Source organism: Patagioenas fasciata, chromosome 8, assembly GCF_037038585.1.
Source record: "Patagioenas fasciata isolate bPatFas1 chromosome 8, bPatFas1.hap1, whole genome shotgun sequence".
In the NCBI taxonomy this organism is placed as follows: domain Eukaryota; kingdom Metazoa; phylum Chordata; class Aves; order Columbiformes; family Columbidae; genus Patagioenas; species Patagioenas fasciata.
Genome location: NC_092527.1, coordinates 1,555,859 through 1,575,777, shown reverse-complemented (window position 1 = coordinate 1,575,777; position 19,919 = coordinate 1,555,859).

The following is a 19,919-nucleotide window of genomic DNA, read 5'->3' as shown; positions in this document are numbered from 1 at the left end:
AATTTGCAGAATTCAGCTTCTTTGGGGAACTGAGCAATTGCTGAGCTGACAGCAAGTCCTGCTGGGTCCCTGTCACCTGCAGAGTGCCCGCATCCTCACCACGGTAGCGGGCATTGTGACAAAGGTTCTATGTCAGCTGGGTGTGGCAGCCGAGCGCCCGCTAGGGGAGGGGGAGCCTGTCAGCCCCGGGCCTGTCACTGCCTGCTGTCCCCCCTGTCACCAGCGAGGCCTCTGAAAAGTTTCCAAAACATCCCCAGACTTGGCTCCAAAGTGGCCAAAAGTCTCCAAGAGACAAGTCGGGAAGAAGGATATGGAACAGAGGGAGACAAGCATGGGAGCAGGCCAAAGGCAGGTAAGAGGAAAAACTAGTGCGGGGCTGCAGGACTGAAATGGAGGAATTGAAAGACGAAAGCCAGGAAGCAGGAGAGTTTGAGAAAAGGAGAGAGGAAAGAAGAGACATGCAGCCAGACGAGGGCTTAGTGAGAGAGGCTGAGACAGAGAACAGGATGAGAAGGAAATAAGGCAAGGCAAGGCAAGGCTAGGCCAAAGGACGTTTCTTTGATTTATATTTTCTACCACATTCATCTGGAGATGAGGAGGAAAGCCATCAGACCTTATGGATTAGGCCCAAACAAAAGCCCCGGCTACTTGAGACACTTAGACTAAGCCTAAACCACAAAGATCTCTCCATAAAGATGGTTTTTATATTGTACTTCCACAATCTTCTGGCAGTACAGAAGAACAAGCGGCAGATGTACTTAGGCTGAGTCATGGTGGTTTGGTGCAGAGACCATGCATATCATGGGAATAGTTCAGCATTTCTGCTCTGGTTTTCAGTGTATTACACCAAAACACTCACCTGATGACATCATTTCAAGAGCAAAAGCAGCAATTTGCAGAATTCAGCTTCTTTGGGGAACTGAGCAATTGCTGAGCTGACAGCAAGTCCTGCTGGGTCCCTGTCACCTGCAGAGTGCCCGCATCCTCACCACGGTAGCGGGCATTGTGACAAAGGTTCTATGTCAGCTGGGTGTGGCAGCCGAGCGCCCGCTAGGGGAGGGGGAGCCTGTCAGCCCCGGGCCTGTCACTGCCTGCTGTCCCCCCTGTCACCAGCGAGGCCTCTGAAAAGTTTCCAAAACATCCCCAGGCTTGGCTCCAAAGTGGCCAAAAGTCTCCAAGAGACAAGTCGGGAAGAAGGATATGGAACAGAGGGAGACAGGCACGGGAGCAGGCCAAAGGGAGGTAAGAGGAAAAACTAGTGCGGGGCTGCAGGACTGAAACGGAGGAATTGAAAGACAAAAGCCAGGAAGCAGGAGAGTTTGAGAAAAGGAGAGAGGAAAGAAGAGACATGCAGCCAGACGAGGGCTTAGTGAGAGAGGCTGGGACAGAGAACAGGATGAGAAGGAAATAAGGCAAGGCTAGGCCAAAGGACGTTTCTTTGATTTATATTTTCTACCACATTCATCTGGAGATGAGGAGGAAAGCCATCAGACCTTATGGATTAGGCCCAAACAAAAGCCCCGGCTACTTGAGACACTTAGACTAAGCCTAAACCACAAAGATCTCTCCATAAAGATGGTTTTTATACTGTACTTCCACAATCTTCTGGCAGTACAGAAAAACAAGCGGCAGATGTACTTAGGCTGAGTCATGGTGGTTTGGTGCAGAGACCATGCATATCATGGGAATAGTTCAGCATTTCTGCTCTGGTTTTCAGTGTATTACACCAAAACACCCACCTGATGACATCATTTCAAGAGCAAAAGCAGCAATTTGCAGAATTCAGCTTCTTTGGGGAACTGAGCAATTGCTGAGCTGACACCACGTTCTGCTGGGTCCCTGTCACCTGCAGAGTGCCCGCATCCTCACCACGGTAGCGGGCATTGTGACAAAGGTTCTATGTCAGCTGGGTGTGGCAGCCGAGCGCCCGCTAGGGGAGGGGGAGCCTGTCAGCCCCGGGCCTGTCACTGCCTGCTGTCCCCCCTGTCACCAGCGAGGCCTCTGAAAAGTTTCCAAAACATCCCCAGACTTGGCTCCAAAGTGGCCAAAAATCTCTAAGAGACAAGTCGGGAAGAAGGATATGGAACAGAGGGAGACAAGCATGGGAGCAGGCCAAAGGCAGGTAAGAGGAAAAACTAGTGCGGGGCTGCAGGACTGAAATGGAGGAATTGAAAGACGAAAGCCAGGAAGCAGGAGAGTTTGAGAAAAGGAGAGAGGAAAGAAGAGACATGCAGCCAGACGAGGGCTTAGTGAGAGAGGCTGGGACAGAGAACAGGATGAGAAGGAAATAAGGCAAGGCTAGGCCAAAGGACGTTTCTTTGATTTATATTTTCTACCACATTCATCTGGAGATGAGGAGGAAAGCCATCAGACCTTATGGATTAGGCCCAAACAAAAGCCCCGGCTACTTGAGACACTTAGACTAAGCCTAAACCACAAAGATCTCTCCATAAAGATGGTTTTTATACTGTACTTCCACAATCTTCTGGCAGTACAGAAGAACAAGCGGCAGATGTACTTAGGCTGAGTCATGGTGGTTTGGTGCAGAGACCATGCATATCATGGGAATAGTTCAGCATTTCTGCTCTGGTTTTCAGTGTATTACACCAAAACACCCACCTGATGACATCATTTCAAGAGCAAAAGCAGCAATTTGCAGAATTCAGCTTCTTTGGGGAACTGAGCAATTGCTGAGCTGACACCACGTCCTGCTGGGTCCCTGTCACCTGCAGAGTGCCCGCATCCTCACCACGGTAGCGGGCATTGTGACAAAGGTTCTATGTCAGCTGGGTGTGGCAGCCGAGCGCCCGCTAGGGGAGGGGGAGCCTGTCAGCCCCGGGCCTGTCACTGCCTGCTGTCCCCCCTGTCACCAGCGAGGCCTCTGAAAAGTTTCCAAAACATCCCCAGGCTTGGCTCCAAAGTGGCCAAAAGTCTCCAAGAGACAAGTCGGGAAGAAGGATATGGAACAGAGGGAGACAGGCACGGGAGCAGGCCAAAGGGAGGTAAGAGGAAAAACTAGTGCGGGGCTGCAGGACTGAAACGGAGGAATTGAAAGACGAAAGCCAGGAAGCAGGAGAGTTTGAGAAAAGGAGAGAGGAAAGAAGAGACATGCAGCCAGACGAGGGCTTAGTGAGAGAGGCTGGGACAGAGAACAGGATGAGAAGGAAATAAGGCAAGGCTAGGCCAAAGGACGTTTCTTTCATTTATATTTTCTACCACATTCATCTGGAGATGAGGAGGAAAGCCATCAGACCTTATGGATTAGGCCCAAACAAAAGCCCCGGCTACTTGAGACACTTAGACTAAGCCTAAACCACAAAGATCTCTCCATAAAGATGGTTTTTATACTGTACTTCCACAATCTTCTGGCAGTACAGAAGAACAAGCGGCAGATGTACTTAGGCTGAGTCATGGTGCTTTGGTGCAGAGACCATGCATATCATGGGAATAGTTCAGCATTTCTGCTCTGGTTTTCAGTGTATTACACCAAAACACCCACCTGATGACATCATTTCAAGAGCAAAAGCAGCAATTTGCAGAATTCAGCTTCTTTGGGGAACTGAGCAATTGCTGAGCTGACACCACGTCCTGCTGGGTCCCTGTCACCTGCAGAGTGCCCGCATCCTCACCACGGTAGCGGGCATTGTGACAAAGGTTCTATGTCAGCTGGGTGTGGCAGCCGAGCGCCCGCTAGGGGAGGGGGAGCCTGTCAGCCCCGGGCCTGTCACTGCCTGCTGTCCCCCCTGTCACCAGCGAGGCCTCTGAAAAGTTTCCAAAACATCCCCAGACTTGGCTCCAAAGTGGCCAAAAGTCTCCAAGAGACAAGTCGGGAAGAAGGATATGGAACAGAGGGAGACAGGCACGGGAGCAGGCCAAAGGGAGGTAAGAGGAAAAACTAGTGCGGGGCTGCAGGACTGAAACGGAGGAATTGAAAGACGAAAGCCAGGAAGCAGGAGAGTTTGAGAAAAGGAGAGAGGAAAGAAGAGACATGCAGCCAGACGAGGGCTTAGTGAGAGAGGCTGGGACAGAGAACAGGATGAGAAGGAAATAAGGCAAGGCTAGGCCAAAGGACGTTTCTTTGATTTATATTTTCTACCACATTCATCTGGAGATGAGGAGGAAAGCCATCAGACCTTATGGATTAGGCCCAAACAAAAGCCCCGGCTACTTGAGACACTTAGACTAAGCCTAAACCACAAAGATCTCTCCATAAAGATGGTTTTTATACTGTACTTCCACAATCTTCTGGCAGTACAGAAGAACAAGCGGCAGATGTACTTAGGCTGAGTCATGGTGGTTTGGTGCAGAGACCATGCATATCATGGGAATAGTTCAGCATTTCTGCTCTGGTTTTCAGTGTATTACACCAAAACACCCACCTGATGACATCATTTCAAGAGCAAAAGCAGCAATTTGCAGAATTCAGCTTCTTTGGGGAACTGAGCAATTGCTGAGCTGACACCACGTCCTGCTGGGTCCCTGTCACCTGCAGAGTGCCCGCATCCTCACCACGGTAGCGGGCATTGTGACAAAGGTTCTATGTCAGCTGGGTGTGGCAGCCGAGCGCCCGCTAGGGGAGGGGGAGCCTGTCAGCCCCGGGCCTGTCACTGCCTGCTGTCCCCCCTGTCACCAGCGAGGCCTCTGAAAAGTTTCCAAAACATCCCCAGACTTGGCTCCAAAGTGGCCAAAAGTCTCCAAGAGACAAGTCGGGAAGAAGGATATGGAACAGAGGGAGACAAGCATGGGAGCAGGCCAAAGGCAGGTAAGAGGAAAAACTAGTGCGGGGCTGCAGGACTGAAATGGAGGAATTGAAAGACGAAAGCCAGGAAGCAGGAGAGTTTGAGAAAAGGAGAGAGGAAAGAAGAGACATGCAGCCAGACGAGGGCTTATTGAGAGAGGCTGAGACAGAGAACAGGATGAGAAGGAAATAAGGCAAGGCAAGGCAAGGCTAGGCCAAAGGACGTTTCTTTGATTTATATTTTCTACCACATTCATCTGGAGATGAGGAGGAAAGCCATCAGACCTTATGGATTAGGCCCAAACAAAAGCCCCGGCTACTTGAGACACTTAGACTAAGCCTAAACCACAAAGATCTCTCCATAAAGATGGTTTTTATATTGTACTTCCACAATCTTCTGGCAGTACAGAAGAACAAGCGGCAGATGTACTTAGGCTGAGTCATGGTGGTTTGGTGCAGAGACCATGCATATCATGGGAATAGTTCAGCATTTCTGCTCTGGTTTTCAGTGTATTACACCAAAACACCCACCTGATGACATCATTTCAAGAGCAAAAGCAGCAATTTGCAGAATTCAGCTTCTTTGGGGAACTGAGCAATTGCTGAGCTGACACCACGTCCTGCTGGGTCCCTGTCACCTGCAGAGTGCCCGCATCCTCACCACAGTAGCGGGCATTGTGACAAAGGTTCTATGTCAGCTGGGTGTGGCAGCCGAGCGCCCGCTAGGGGAGGGGGAGCCTGTCAGCCCCGGGCCTGTCACTGCCTGCTGTCCCCCCTGTCACCAGCGAGGCCTCTGAAAAGTTTCCAAAACATCCCCAGGCTTGGCTCCAAAGTGGCCAAAAGTCTCCAAGAGACAAGTCGGGAAGAAGGATATGAAACAGAGGGAGACAGGCACGGGAGCAGGCCAAAGGGAGGTAAGAGGAAAAACTAGTGCGGGGCTGCAGGACTGAAACGGAGGAATTGAAAGACGAAAGCCAGGAAGCAGGAGAGTTTGAGAAAAGGAGAGAGGAAAGAAGAGACATGCAGCCAGACGAGGGCTTAGTGAGAGAGGCTGGGACAGAGAACAGGATGAGAAGGAAATAAGGCAAGGCTAGGCCAAAGGACGTTTCTTTGATTTATATTTTCTACCACATTCATCTGGAGATGAGGAGGAAAGCCATCAGACCTTATGGATTAGGCCCAAACAAAAGCCCCGGCTACTTGAGACACTTAGACTAAGCCTAAACCACAAAGATCTCTCCATAAAGATGGTTTTTATACTGTACTTCCACAATCTTCTGGCAGTACAGAAGAACAAGCGGCAGATGTACTTAGGCTGAGTCATGGTGGTTTGGTGCAGAGACCATGCATATCATGGGAATAGTTCAGCATTTCTGCTCTGGTTTTCAGTGTATTACACCAAAACACCCACCTGATGACATCATTTCAAGAGCAAAAGCAGCAATTTGCAGAATTCAGCTTCTTTGGGGAACTGAGCAATTGCTGAGCTGACACCACGTCCTGCTGGGTCCCTGTCACCTGCAGAGTGCCCGCATCCTCACCACGGTAGCGGGCATTGTGACAAAGGTTCTATGTCAGCTGGGTGTGGCAGCCGAGCGCCCGCTAGGGGAGGGGGAGCCTGTCAGCCCCGGGCCTGTCACTGCCTGCTGTCCCCCCTGTCACCAGCGAGGCCTCTGAAAAGTTTCCAAAACATCCCCAGACTTGGCTCCAAAGTGGCCAAAAGTCTCCAAGAGACAAGTCGGGAAGAAGGATATGGAACAGAGGGAGACAGGCACGGGAGCAGGCCAAAGGGAGGTAAGAGGAAAAACTAGTGCGGGGCTGCAGGACTGAAACGGAGGAATTGAAAGACGAAAGCCAGGAAGCAGGAGAGTTTGAGAAAAGGAGAGAGGAAAGAAGAGACATGCAGCCAGACGAGGGCTTAGTGAGAGAGGCTGGGACAGAGAACAGGATGAGAAGGAAATAAGGCAAGGCTAGGCCAAAGGACGTTTCTTTCATTTATATTTTCTACCACATTCATCTGGAGATGAGGAGGAAAGCCATCAGACCTTATGGATTAGGCCCAAACAAAAGCCCCGGCTACTTGAGACACTTAGACTAAGCCTAAACCACAAAGATCTCTCCATAAAGATGGTTTTTATACTGTACTTCCACAATCTTCTGGCAGTACAGAAGAACAAGCGGCAGATGTACTTAGGCTGAGTCATGGTGGTTTGGTGCAGAGACCATGCATATCATGGGAATAGTTCAGCATTTCTGCTCTGGTTTTCAGTGTATTACACCAAAACACCCACCTGATGACATCATTTCAAGAGCAAAAGCAGCAATTTGCAGAATTCAGCTTCTTTGGGGAACTGAGCAATTGCTGAGCTGACACCAAGTCCTGCTGGGTCCCTGTCACCTGCAGAGTGCCCGCATCCTCACCACGGTAGCGGGCATTGTGACAAAGGTTCTATGTCAGCTGGGTGTGGCAGCCGAGCGCCCGCTAGGGGAGGGGGAGCCTGTCAGCCCCGGGCCTGTCACTGCCTGCTGTCCCCCCTGTCACCAGCGAGGCCTCTGAAAAGTTTCCAAAACATCCCCAGACTTGGCTCCAAAGTGGCCAAAAGTCTCCAAGAGACAAGTCGGGAAGAAGGATATGGAACAGAGGGAGACAGGCATGGGAGCAGGCCAAAGGGAGGTAAGAGGAAAAACTAGTGCGGGGCTGCAGGACTGAAACGGAGGAATTGAAAGACGAAAGCCAGGAAGCAGGAGAGTTTGAGAAAAGGAGAGAGGAAAGAAGAGACATGCAGCCAGACGAGGGCTTAGTGAGAGAGGCTGGGACAGAGAACAGGATGAGAAGGAAATAAGGCAAGGCTAGGCCAAAGGACGTTTCTTTGATTTATATTTTCTACCACATTCATCTGGAGATGAGGAGGAAAGCCATCAGACCTTATGGATTAGGCCCAAACAAAAGCCCCGGCTACTTGAGACACTTAGACTAAGCCTAAACCACAAAGATCTCTCCATAAAGATGGTTTTTATACTGTACTTCCACAATCTTCTGGCAGTACAGAAGAACAAGCGGCAGATGTACTTAGGCTGAGTCATGGTGGTTTGGTGCAGAGACCATGCATATCATGGGAATAGTTCAGCATTTCTGCTCTGGTTTTCAGTGTATTACACCAAAACACCCACCTGATGACATCATTTCAAGAGCAAAAGCAGCAATTTGCAGAATTCAGCTTCTTTGGGGAACTGAGCAATTGCTGAGCTGACACCACGTCCTGCTGGGTCCCTGTCACCTGCAGAGTGCCCGCATCCTCACCACGGTAGCGGGCATTGTGACAAAGGTTCTATGTCAGCTGGGTGTGGCAGCCGAGCGCCCGCTAGGGGAGGGGGAGCCTGTCAGCCCCGGGCCTGTCACTGCCTGCTGTGCCCCCTGTCACCAGCGAGGCCTCTGAAAAGTTTCCAAAACATCCCCAGACTTGGCTCCAAAGTGGCCAAAAATCTCTAAGAGACAAGTCGGGAAGAAGGATATGGAACAGAGGGAGACAAGCATGGGAGCAGGCCAAAGGCAGGTAAGAGGAAAAACTAGTGCGGGGCTGCAGGACTGAAATGGAGGAATTGAAAGACGAAAGCCAGGAAGCAGGAGAGTTTGAGAAAAGGAGAGAGGAAAGAAGAGACATGCAGCCAGACGAGGGCTTAGTGAGAGAGGCTGGGACAGAGAACAGGATGAGAAGGAAATAAGGCAAGGCTAGGCCAAAGGACGTTTCTTTGATTTATATTTTCTACCACATTCATCTGGAGATGAGGAGGAAAGCCATCAGACCTTATGGATTAGGCCCAAACAAAAGCCCCGGCTACTTGAGACACTTAGACTAAGCCTAAACCACAAAGATCTCTCCATAAAGATGGTTTTTATACTGTACTTCCACAATCTTCTGGCAGTACAGAAGAACAAGCGGCAGATGTACTTAGGCTGAGTCATGGTGGTTTGGTGCAGAGACCATGCATATCATGGGAATAGTTCAGCATTTCTGCTCTGGTTTTCAGTGTATTACACCAAAACACCCACCTGATGACATCATTTCAAGAGCAAAAGCAGCAATTTGCAGAATTCAGCTTCTTTGGGGAACTGAGCAATTGCTGAGATGACACCACGTCCTGCTGGGTCCCTGTCACCTGCAGAGTGCCCGCATCCTCACCACGGTAGCGGGCATTGTGACAAAGGTTCTATGTCAGCTGGGTGTGGCAGCCGAGCGCCCGCTAGGGGAGGGGGAGCCTGTCAGCCCCGGGCCTGTCACTGCCTGCTGTCCCCCCTGTCACCAGCGAGGCCTCTGAAAAGTTTCCAAAACATGCCCAGACTTGGCTCCAAAGTGGCCAAAAGTCTCCAAGAGACAAGTCGGGAAGAAGGATATGGAACAGAGGGAGACAGGCACGGGAGCAGGCCAAAGGGAGGTAAGAGGAAAAACTAGTGCGGGGCTGCAGGACTGAAACGGAGGAATTGAAAGACGAAAGCCAGGAAGCAGGAGAGTTTGAGAAAAGGAGAGAGGAAAGAAGAGACATGCAGCCAGACGAGGGCTTAGTGAGAGAGGCTGGGACAGAGAACAGGATGAGAAGGAAATAAGGCAAGGCTAGGCCAAAGGACGTTTCTTTCATTTATATTTTCTACCACATTCATCTGGAGATGAGGAGGAAAGCCATCAGACCTTATGGATTAGGCCCAAACAAAAGCCCCGGCTACTTGAGACACTTAGACTAAGCCTAAACCACAAAGATCTCTCCAAAAAGATGGTTTTTATACTGTACTTCCACAATCTTCTGGCAGTACAGAAGAACAAGCGGCAGATGTACTTAGGCTGAGTCATGGTGGTTTGGTGCAGAGACCATGCATATCATGGGAATAGTTCAGCATTTCTGCTCTGGTTTTCAGTGTATTACACCAAAACACCCACCTGATGACATCATTTCAAGAGCAAAAGCAGCAATTTGCAGAATTCAGCTTCTTTGGGGAACTGAGCAATTGCTGAGCTGACACCACGTCCTGCTGGGTCCCTGTCACCTGCAGAGTGCCCGCATCCTCACCACGGTAGCGGGCATTGTGACAAAGGTTCTATGTCAGCTGGGTGTGGCAGCCGAGCGCCCGCTAGGGGAGGGGGAGCCTGTCAGCCCCGGGTCTGTCACTGCCTGCTGTCCCCCCTGTCACCAGCGAGGCCTCTGAAAAGTTTCCAAAACATCCCCAGGCTTGGCTCCAAAGTGGCCAAAAGTCTCCAAGAGACAAGTCGGGAAGAAGGATATGGAACAGAGGGAGTCAAGCATGGGAGCAGGCCAAAGGCAGGTAAGAGGAAAAACTAGTGCGGGGCTGCAGGACTGAAATGGAGGAATTGAAAGACGAAAGCCAGGAAGCAGGAGAGTTTGAGAAAAGGAGAGAGGAAAGAAGAGACATGCAGCCAGACGAGGGCTTAGTGAGAGAGGCTGGGACAGAGAACAGGATGAGAAGGAAATAAGGCAAGGTAAGGCAAGGCTAGGCCAAAGGACGTTTCTTTGATTTATATTTTCTACCACATTCATCTGGAGATGAGGAGGAAAGCCATCAGACCTTATGGATTAGGCCCAAACAAAAGCCCCGGCTACTTGAGACACTTAGACTAAGCCTAAACCACAAAGATCTCTCCATAAAGATGGTTTTTATACTGTACTTCCACAATCTTCTGGCAGTACAGAAGAACAAGCGGCAGATGTACTTAGGCTGAGTCATGGTGGTTTGGTGCAGAGACCATGCATATCATGGGAATAGTTCAGCATTTCTGCTCTGGTTTTCAGTGTATTACACCAAAACACCCACCTGATGACATCATTTCAAGAGCAAAAGCAGCAATTTGCAGAATTCAGCTTCTTTGGGGAACTGAGCAATTGCTGAGCTGACACCAAGTCCTGCTGGGTCCCTGTCACCTGCAGAGTGCCCGCATCCTCACCACGGTAGCGGGCATTGTGACAAAGGTTCTATGTCAGCTGGGTGTGGCAGCCGAGCGCCCGCTAGGGGAGGGGGAGCCTGTCAGCCCCGGGCCTGTCACTGCCTGCTGTCCCCCCTGTCACCAGCGAGGCCTCTGAAAAGTTTCCAAAACATCCCCAGACTTGGCTCCAAAGTGGCCAAAAGTCTCCAAGAGACAAGTCGGGAAGAAGGATATGGAACAGAGGGAGACAGGCATGGGAGCAGGCCAAAGGGAGGTAAGAGGAAAAACTAGTGCGGGGCTGCAGGACTGAAACGGAGGAATTGAAAGACGAAAGCCAGGAAGCAGGAGAGTTTGAGAAAAGGAGAGAGGAAAGAAGAGACATGCAGCCAGACGAGGGCTTAGTGAGAGAGGCTGGGACAGAGAACAGGATGAGAAGGAAATAAGGCAAGGCTAGGCCAAAGGACGTTTCTTTCATTTATATTTTCTACCACATTCATCTGGAGATGAGGAGGAAAGCCATCAGACCTTATGGATTAGGCCCAAACAAAAGCCCCGGCTACTTGAGACACTTAGACTAAGCCTAAACCACAAAGATCTCTCCATAAAGATGGTTTTTATACTGTACTTCCACAATCTTCTGGCAGTACAGAAGAACAAGCGGCAGATGTACTTAGGCTGAGTCATGGTAGTTAGGTGCAGAGACCATGCATATCATGGGAATAGTTCAGCATTTCTGCTCTGGTTTTCAGTGTATTACACCAAAACACCCACCTGATGACATCATTTCAAGAGCAAAAGCAGCAATTTGCAGAATTCAGCTTCTTTGGGGAACTGAGCAATTGCTGAGCTGACACCACGTCCTGCTGGGTCCCTGTCACCTGCAGAGTGCCCGCATCCTCACCACGGTAGCGGGCATTGTGACAAAGGTTCTATGTCAGCTGGGTGTGGCAGCCGAGCGCCCGCTAGGGGAGGGGGAGCCTGTCAGCCCCGGGCCTGTCACTGCCTGCTGTCCCCCCTGTCACCAGCGAGGCCTCTGAAAAGTTTCCAAAACATCCCCAGACTTGGCTCCAAAGTGGCCAAAAGTCTCCAAGAGACAAGTCGGGAAGAAGGATATGGAACAGAGGGAGACAAGCATGGGAGCAGGCCAAAGGCAGGTAAGAGGAAAAACTAGTGCGGGGCTGCAGGACTGAAATGGAGGAATTGAAAGACGAAAGCCAGGAAGCAGGAGAGTTTGAGAAAAGGAGAGAGGAAAGAAGAGACATGCAGCCAGACGAGGGCTTAGTGAGAGAGGCTGAGACAGAGAACAGGATGAGAAGGAAATAAGGCAAGGCAAGGCAAGGCTAGGCCAAAGGACGTTTCTTTGATTTATATTTTCTACCACATTCATCTGGAGATGAGGAGGAAAGCCATCAGACCTTATGGATTAGGCCCAAACAAAAGCCCCGGCTACTTGAGACACTTAGACTAAGCCTAAACCACAAAGATCTCTCCATAAAGATGGTTTTTATACTGTACTTCCACAATCTTCTGGCAGTACAGAAGAACAAGCGGCAGATGTACTTAGGCTGAGTCATGGTGGTTTGGTGCAGAGACCATGCATATCATGGGAATAGTTCAGCATTTCTGCTCTGGTTTTCAGTGTATTACACCAAAACACCCACCTGATGACATCATTTCAAGAGCAAAAGCAGCAATTTGCAGAATTCAGCTTCTTTGGGGAACTGAGCAATTGCTGAGATGACACCACGTCCTGCTGGGTCCCTGTCACCTGCAGAGTGCCCGCATCCTCACCACGGTAGTGGGCATTGTGACAAAGGTTCTATGTCAGCTGGGTGTGGCAGCCGAGCGCCCGCTAGGGGAGGGGGAGCCTGTCAGCCCCGGGCCTGTCACTGCCTGCTGTCCCCCCTGTCACCAGCGAGGCCTCTGAAAAGTTTCCAAAACATCCCCAGACTTGGCTCCAAAGTGGCCAAAAGCCTCCAACAGACAAGTCGGGAAGAAGGATATGGAACAGAGGGAGACAGGCACGGGAGCAGGCCAAAGGGAGGTAAGAGGAAAAACTAGTGCGGGGCTGCAGGACTGAAACGGAGGAATTGAAAGACGAAAGCCAGGAAGCAGGAGAGTTTGAGAAAAGGAGAGAGGAAAGAAGAGACATGCAGCCAGACGAGGGCTTAGTGAGAGAGGCTGGGACAGAGAACAGGATGAGAAGGAAATAAGGCAAGGCAAGGCAAGGCTAGGCCAAAGGACGTTTCTTTGATTTATATTTTCTACCACATTCATCTGGAGATGAGGAGGAAAGCCATCAGACCTTATGGATTAGGCCCAAACAAAAGCCCCGGCTACTTGAGACACTTAGACTAAGCCTAAACCACAAAGATCTCTCCATAAAGATGGTTTTTATACTATACTTCCACAATCTTCTGGCAGTACAGAAGAACAAGCGGCAGATGTACTTAGGCTGAGTCATGGTGGTTTGGTGCAGAGACCATGCATATCATGGGAATAGTTCAGCATTTCTGCTCTGGTTTTCAGTGTATTACACCAAAACACCCACCTGATGACATCATTTCAAGAGCAAAAGCAGCAATTTGCAGAATTCAGCTTCTTTGGGGAACTGAGCAATTGCTGAGCTGACACCACGTCCTGCTGGGTCCCTGTCACCTGCAGAGTGCCCGCATCCTCACCACGGTAGCGGGCATTGTGACAAAGGTTCTATGTCAGCTGGGTGTGGCAGCCGAGCGCCCGCTAGGGGAGGGGGAGCCTGTCAGCCCCGGGCCCGTCACTGCCTGCTGTCCCCCCTGTCACCAGCGAGGCCTCTGAAAAGTTTCCAAAACATTCCCAGACTTGGCTCCAAAGTGGCCAAAAGTCTCCAAGAGACAAGTCGGGAAGAAGGATATGGAACAGAGGGAGACAGGCACGGGAGCAGGCCAAAGGGAGGTAAGAGGAAAAACTAGTGCGGGGCTGCAGGACTGAAACGGAGGAATTGAAAGACGAAAGCCAGGAAGCAGGAGAGTTTGAGAAAAGGAGAGAGGAAAGAAGAGACATGCAGCCAGACGAGGGCTTAGTGAGAGAGGCTGGGACAGAGAACAGGATGAGAAGGAAATAAGGCAAGGCAAGGCAAGGCTAGGCCAAAGGACGTTTCTTTGATTTATATTTTCTACCACATTCATCTGGAGATGAGGAGGAAAGCCATCAGACCTTATGGATTAGGCCCAAACAAAAGCCCCGGCTACTTGAGACACTTAGACTAAGCCTAAACCACAAAGATCTCTCCATAAAGATGGTTTTTATACTGTACTTCCACAATCTTCTGACAGTACAGAAGAACAAGCGGCAGATGTACTTAGGCTGAGTCATGGTGGTTTGGTGCAGAGACCATGCATATCATGGGAATAGTTCAGCATTTCTGCTCTGGTTTTCAGTGTATTACACCAAAACACCCACCTGATGACATCATTTCAAGAGCAAAAGCAGCAATTTGCAGAATTCAGCTTCTTTGGGGAACTGAGCAATTGCTGAGCTGACACCACGTCCTGCTGGGTCCCTGTCACCTGCAGAGTGCCCGCATCCTCACCACGGTAGCGGGCATTGTGACAAAGGTTCTATGTCAGCTGGGTGTGGCAGCCGAGCGCCCGCTAGGGGAGGGGGAGCCTGTCAGCCCCGGGCCTGTCACTGCCTGCTGTCCCCCCTGTCACCAGCGAGGCCTCTGAAAAGTTTCCAAAACATGCCCAGACTTGGCTCCAAAGTGGCCAAAAGTCTCCAAGAGACAAGTCGGGAAGAAGGATATGGAACAGAGGGAGACAGGCACGGGAGCAGGCCAAAGGGAGGTAAGAGGAAAAACTAGTGCGGGGCTGCAGGACTGAAACGGAGGAATTGAAAGACGAAAGCCAGGAAGCAGGAGAGTTTGAGAAAAGGAGAGAGGAAAGAAGAGACATGCAGCCAGACGAGGGCTTAGTGAGAGAGGCTGGGACAGAGAACAGGATGAGAAGGAAATAAGGCAAGGCTAGGCCAAAGGACGTTTCTTTGATTTATATTTTCTACCACATTCATCTGGAGATGAGGAGGAAAGCCATCAGACCTTATGGATTAGGCCCAAACAAAAGCCCCGGCTACTTGAGACACTTAGACTAAGCCTAAACCACAAAGATCTCTCCATAAAGATGGTTTTTATACTGTACTTCCACAATCTTCTGGCAGTACAGAAGAACAAGCGGCAGATGTACTTAGGCTGAGTCATGGTGGTTTGGTGCAGAGACCATGCATATCATGGGAATAGTTCAGCATTTCTGCTCTGGTTTTCAGTGTATTACACCAAAACACCCACCTGATGACATCATTTCAAGAGCAAAAGCAGCAATTTGCAGAATTCGGCTTCTTTGGGGAACTGAGCAATTGCTGAGCTGACACCACGTCCTGCTGGGTCCCTGTCACCTGCAGAGTGCCCGCATCCTCACCACGGTAGCGGGCATTGTGACAAAGGTTCTATGTCAGCTGGGTGTGGCAGCCGAGCGCCCGCTAGGGGAGGGGGAGCCTGTCAGCCCCGGGCCTGTCACTGCCTGCTGTCCCCCCTGTCACCAGCGAGGCCTCTGAAAAGTTTCCAAAACATCCCCAGACTTGGCTCCAAAGTGGCCAAAAGTCTCCAAGAGACAAGTCGGGAAGAAGGATATGAAACAGAGGGAGACAGGCACGGGAGCAGGCCAAAGGGAGGTAAGAGGAAAAACTAGTGCGGGGCTGCAGGACTGAAACAGAGGAATTGAAAGACGAAAGCCAGGAAGCAGGAGAGTTTGAGAAAAGGAGAGAGGAAAGAAGAGACATGCAGCCAGACGAGGGCTTAGTGAGAGAGGCTGGGACAGAGAACAGGATGAGAAGGAAATAAGGCAAGGCTAGGCCAAAGGACGTTTCTTTGATTTATATTTTCTACCACATTCATCTGGAGATGAGGAGGAAAGCCATCAGACCTTATGGATTAGGCCCAAACAAAAGCCCCGGCTACTTGAGACACTTAGACTAAGCCTAAACCACAAAGATCTCTCCATAAAGATGGTTTTTATACTGTACTTCCACAATCTTCTGGCAGTACAGAAGAACAAGCGGCAGATGTACTTAGGCTGAGTCATGGTGGTTTGGTGCAGAGACCACGCATATCATGGGAATAGTTCAGCATTTCTGCTCTGGTTTTCAGTGTATTACACCAAAACACCCACCTGATGACATCATTTCAAGAGCAAAAGCAGCAATTTGCAGAATTCAGTTTCTTTGGAGAACTGAGCAATTGCTGAGCTGACACCAAGTCCTGCTGGGTCCCTGTCACCTGCAGAGTGCCCGCATCCTCACCACGGTAGCGGGCATTGTGAAAAACGTGGCTATCAGCTGGGTGTGGCAGCCGAGCGCCCGCTAGGGGAGGGGGAGCCTGTCAGCCCCGGGCCTGTCACTTCCTGCTGTCCCCCCTGTCACCAGCGAGGCCTCTGAAAAGTTTCCAAAACATGCCCAGACTTGGCTCCAAAGTGGCCAAAAGTCTCCAAGAGACAAGTCGGGAAGAAGGATATGGAACAGAGGGAGACAAGCATGGGAGCAGGCCAAAGGCAGGTAAGAGGAAAAACTAGTGCGGGGCTGCAGGACGGAAATGGAGGAATTGAAAGACGAAAGCCAGGAAGCAGGAGAGTTTGAGAAAAGGAGAGAGGAAAGAAGAGACATGCAGCCAGACGAGGGCTTAGTGAGAGAGGCTGGGACAGAGAACAGGATGAGAAGGAAATAAGGCAAGGCTAGGCCAAAGGACGTTTCTTTGATTTATATTTTCTACCACATTCATTTGGAGATGAGGAGGAAAGCCATCAGACCTTATGGATTAGGCCCAAACAAAAGCCCCGGCTACTTGAGACACTTAGACTAAGCCTAAACCACAAAGATCTCTCCATAAAGATGGTTTTTATACTGTACTTCCACAATCTTCTGGCAGTACAGAAGAACAAGCGGCAGATGTACTTAGGCTGAGTCATGGTGGTTTGGTGCAGAGACCACGCATATCATGGGAATAGTTCAGCATTTCTGCTCTGGTTTTCAGTGTATTACACCAAAACACCCACCTGATGACATCATTTCAAGAGCAAAAGCAGCAATTTGCAGAATTCAGCTTCTTTGGAGAACTGAGGAATTGCTGAGCTGACACCAAGTCCTGCTGGGTCCCTGTCACCTGCAGAGTGCCCGCATCCTCACCACGGTAGCGGGCATTGTGAAAAACGTGGCTATCAGCTGGGTGTGGCAGCCGAGCGCCCGCTAGGGGAGGGGGAGCCTGTCAGCCCCGGGCCTGTCACTGCCTGCTGTTCCCCCTGTCACCAGCGAGGCCTCTGAAAAGTTTCCAAAACATCCCCAGACTTGGCTCCAAAGTGGCCAAAAGTCTCCAAGAGACAAGTCGGGAAGAAGGATATGGAACAGAGGGAGACAAGCATGGGAGCAGGCCAAAGGCAGGTAAGAGGAAAAACTAGTGCGGGGCTGCAGGACTGAAATGGAGGAATTGAAAGACGAAAGCCAGGAAGCAGGAGAGTTTGAGAAAAGGAGAGTGGAAAGAAGAGACATGCAGCCAGACGAGGGCTTAGTGAGAGAGGCTGGGACAGAGAACAGGATGAGAAGGAAATAAGGCAAGGCTAGGCCAAAGGACGTTTCTTTGATTTATATTTTCTACCACATTCATCTGGAGATGAGGAGGAAAGCCATCAGACCTTATGGATTAGGCCCAAACAAAAGCCCCGGCTACTTGAGACACTTAGACTAAGCCTAAACCACAAAGATCTCTCCATAAAGATGGTTTTTATACTGTACTTCCACAATCTTCTGGCAGTACAGAAGAACAAGCGGCAGATGTACTTAGGCTGAGTCACGGTGGTTTGGTGCAGAGACCATGCATATCATGGGAATAGTTCAGCATTTCTGCTCTGGTTTTCAGTGTATTACACCAAAACACCCACCTGATGACATCATTTCAAGAGCAAAAGCAGCAATTTGCAGAATTCAGCTTCTTTGGGGAACTGAGCAATTGCTGAGCTGACACCACGTCCTGCTGGGTCCCTGTCACCTGCAGAGTGCCCGCATCCTCACCACGGTAGCGGGCATTGTGACAAAGGTTCTATGTCAGCTGGGTGTGGCAGCCGAGCGCCCGCTAGGGGAGGGGGAGCCTGTCAGCCCCGGGCCTGTCACTGCCTGCTGTCCCCCCTGTCACCAGCGAGGCCTCTGAAAAGTTTCCAAAACATCCCCAGACTTGGCTCCAAAGTGGCCAAAAGTCTCCAAGAGACAAGTCGGGAAGAAGGATATGGAACAGAGGGAGACAGGCACGGGAGCAGGCCAAAGGGAGGTAAGAGGAAAAACTAGTGCGGGGCTGCAGGACTGAAACGGAGGAATTGAAAGACGAAAGCCAGGAAGCAGGAGAGTTTGAGAAAAGGAGAGAGGAAAGAAGAGACATGCAGCCAGACGAGGGCTTAGTGAGAGAGGCTGGGACAGAGAACAGGATGAGAAGGAAATAAGGCAAGGCTAGGCCAAAGGACGTTTCTTTGATTTATATTTTCTACCACATTCATCTGGAGATGAGGAGGAAAGCCATCAGACCTTATGGATTAGGCCCAAACAAAAGCCCCGGCTACTTGAGACACTTAGACTAAGCCTAAACCACAAAGATCTCTCCATAAAGATGGTTTTTATACTGTACTTCCACAATCTTCTGGCAGTACAGAAGAACAAGCGGCAGATGTACTTAGGCTGAGTCATGGTGGTTTGGTGCAGAGACCACGCATATCATGGGAATAGTTCAGCATTTCTGCTCTGGTTTTCAGTGTATTACACCAAAACACCCACCTGATGACATCATTTCAAGAGCAAAAGCAGCAATTTGCAGAATTCAGCTTCTTTGGAGAACTGAGGAATTGCTGAGCTGACACCAAGTCCTGCTGGGTCCCTGTCACCTGCAGAGTGCCCGCATCCTCACCACGGTAGCGGGCATTGTGAAAAACGTGGCTATCAGCTGGGTGTGGCAGCCGAGCGCCCGCTAGGGGAGGGGGAGCCTGTCAGCCCCGGGCCTGTCACTGCCTGCTGTTCCCCCTGTCACCAGCGAGGCCTCTGAAAAGTTTCCAAAACATCCCCAGACTTGGCTCCAAAGTGGCCAAAAGTCTCCAAGAGACAAGTCGGGAAGAAGGATATGGAACAGAGGGAGACAAGCATGGGAGCAGGCCAAAGGCAGGTAAGAGGAAAAACTAGTGCGGGGCTGCAGGACTGAAATGGAGGAATTGAAAGACGAAAGCCAGGAAGCAGGAGAGTTTGAGAAAAGGAGAGTGGAAAGAAGAGACATGCAGCCAGACGAGGGCTTAGTGAGAGAGGCTGGGACAGAGAACAGGATGAGAAGGAAATAAGGCAAGGCTAGGCCAAAGGACGTTTCTTTGATTTATATTTTCTACCACATTCATCTGGAGATGAGGAGGAAAGCCATCAGACCTTATGGATTAGGCCCAAACAAAAGCCCCGGCTACTTGAGACACTTAGACTAAGCCTAAACCACAAAGATCTCTCCATAAAGATGGTTTTTATACTGTACTTCCACAATCTTCTGGCAGTACAGAAGAACAAGCGGCAGATGTACTTAGGCTGAGTCACGGTGGTTTGGTGCAGAGACCATGCATATCATGGGAATAGTTCAGCATTTCTGCTCTGGTTTTCAGTGTATTACACCAAAACACCCACCTGATGACATCATTTCAAGAGCAAAAGCAGCAATTTGCAGAATTCAGCTTCTTTGGGGAACTGAGCAATTGCTGAGCTGACACCACGTCCTGCTGGGTCCCTGTCACCTGCAGAGTGCCCGCATCCTCACCACGGTAGCGGGCATTGTGACAAAGGTTCTATGTCAGCTGGGTGTGGCAGCCGAGCGCCCACTAGGGGAGGGGGAGCCTGTCAGCCCCGGGCCTGTCACTGCCTGCTGTCCCCCCTGTCACCAGCGAGGCCTCTGAAAAGTTTCCAAAACATCCCCAGACTTGGCTCCAAAGTGGCCAAAAGTCTCCAAGAGACAAGTCGGGAAGAAGGATATGGAACAGAGGGAGACAGGCACGGGAGCAGGCCAAAGGGAGGTAAGAGGAAAAACTAGTGCGGGGCTGCAGGACTGAAACGGAGGAATTGAAAGACGAAAGCCAGGAAGCAGGAGAGTTTGAGAAAAGGAGAGAGGAAAGAAGAGACATGCAGCCAGACGAGGGCTTAGTGAGAGAGGCTGGGACAGAGAA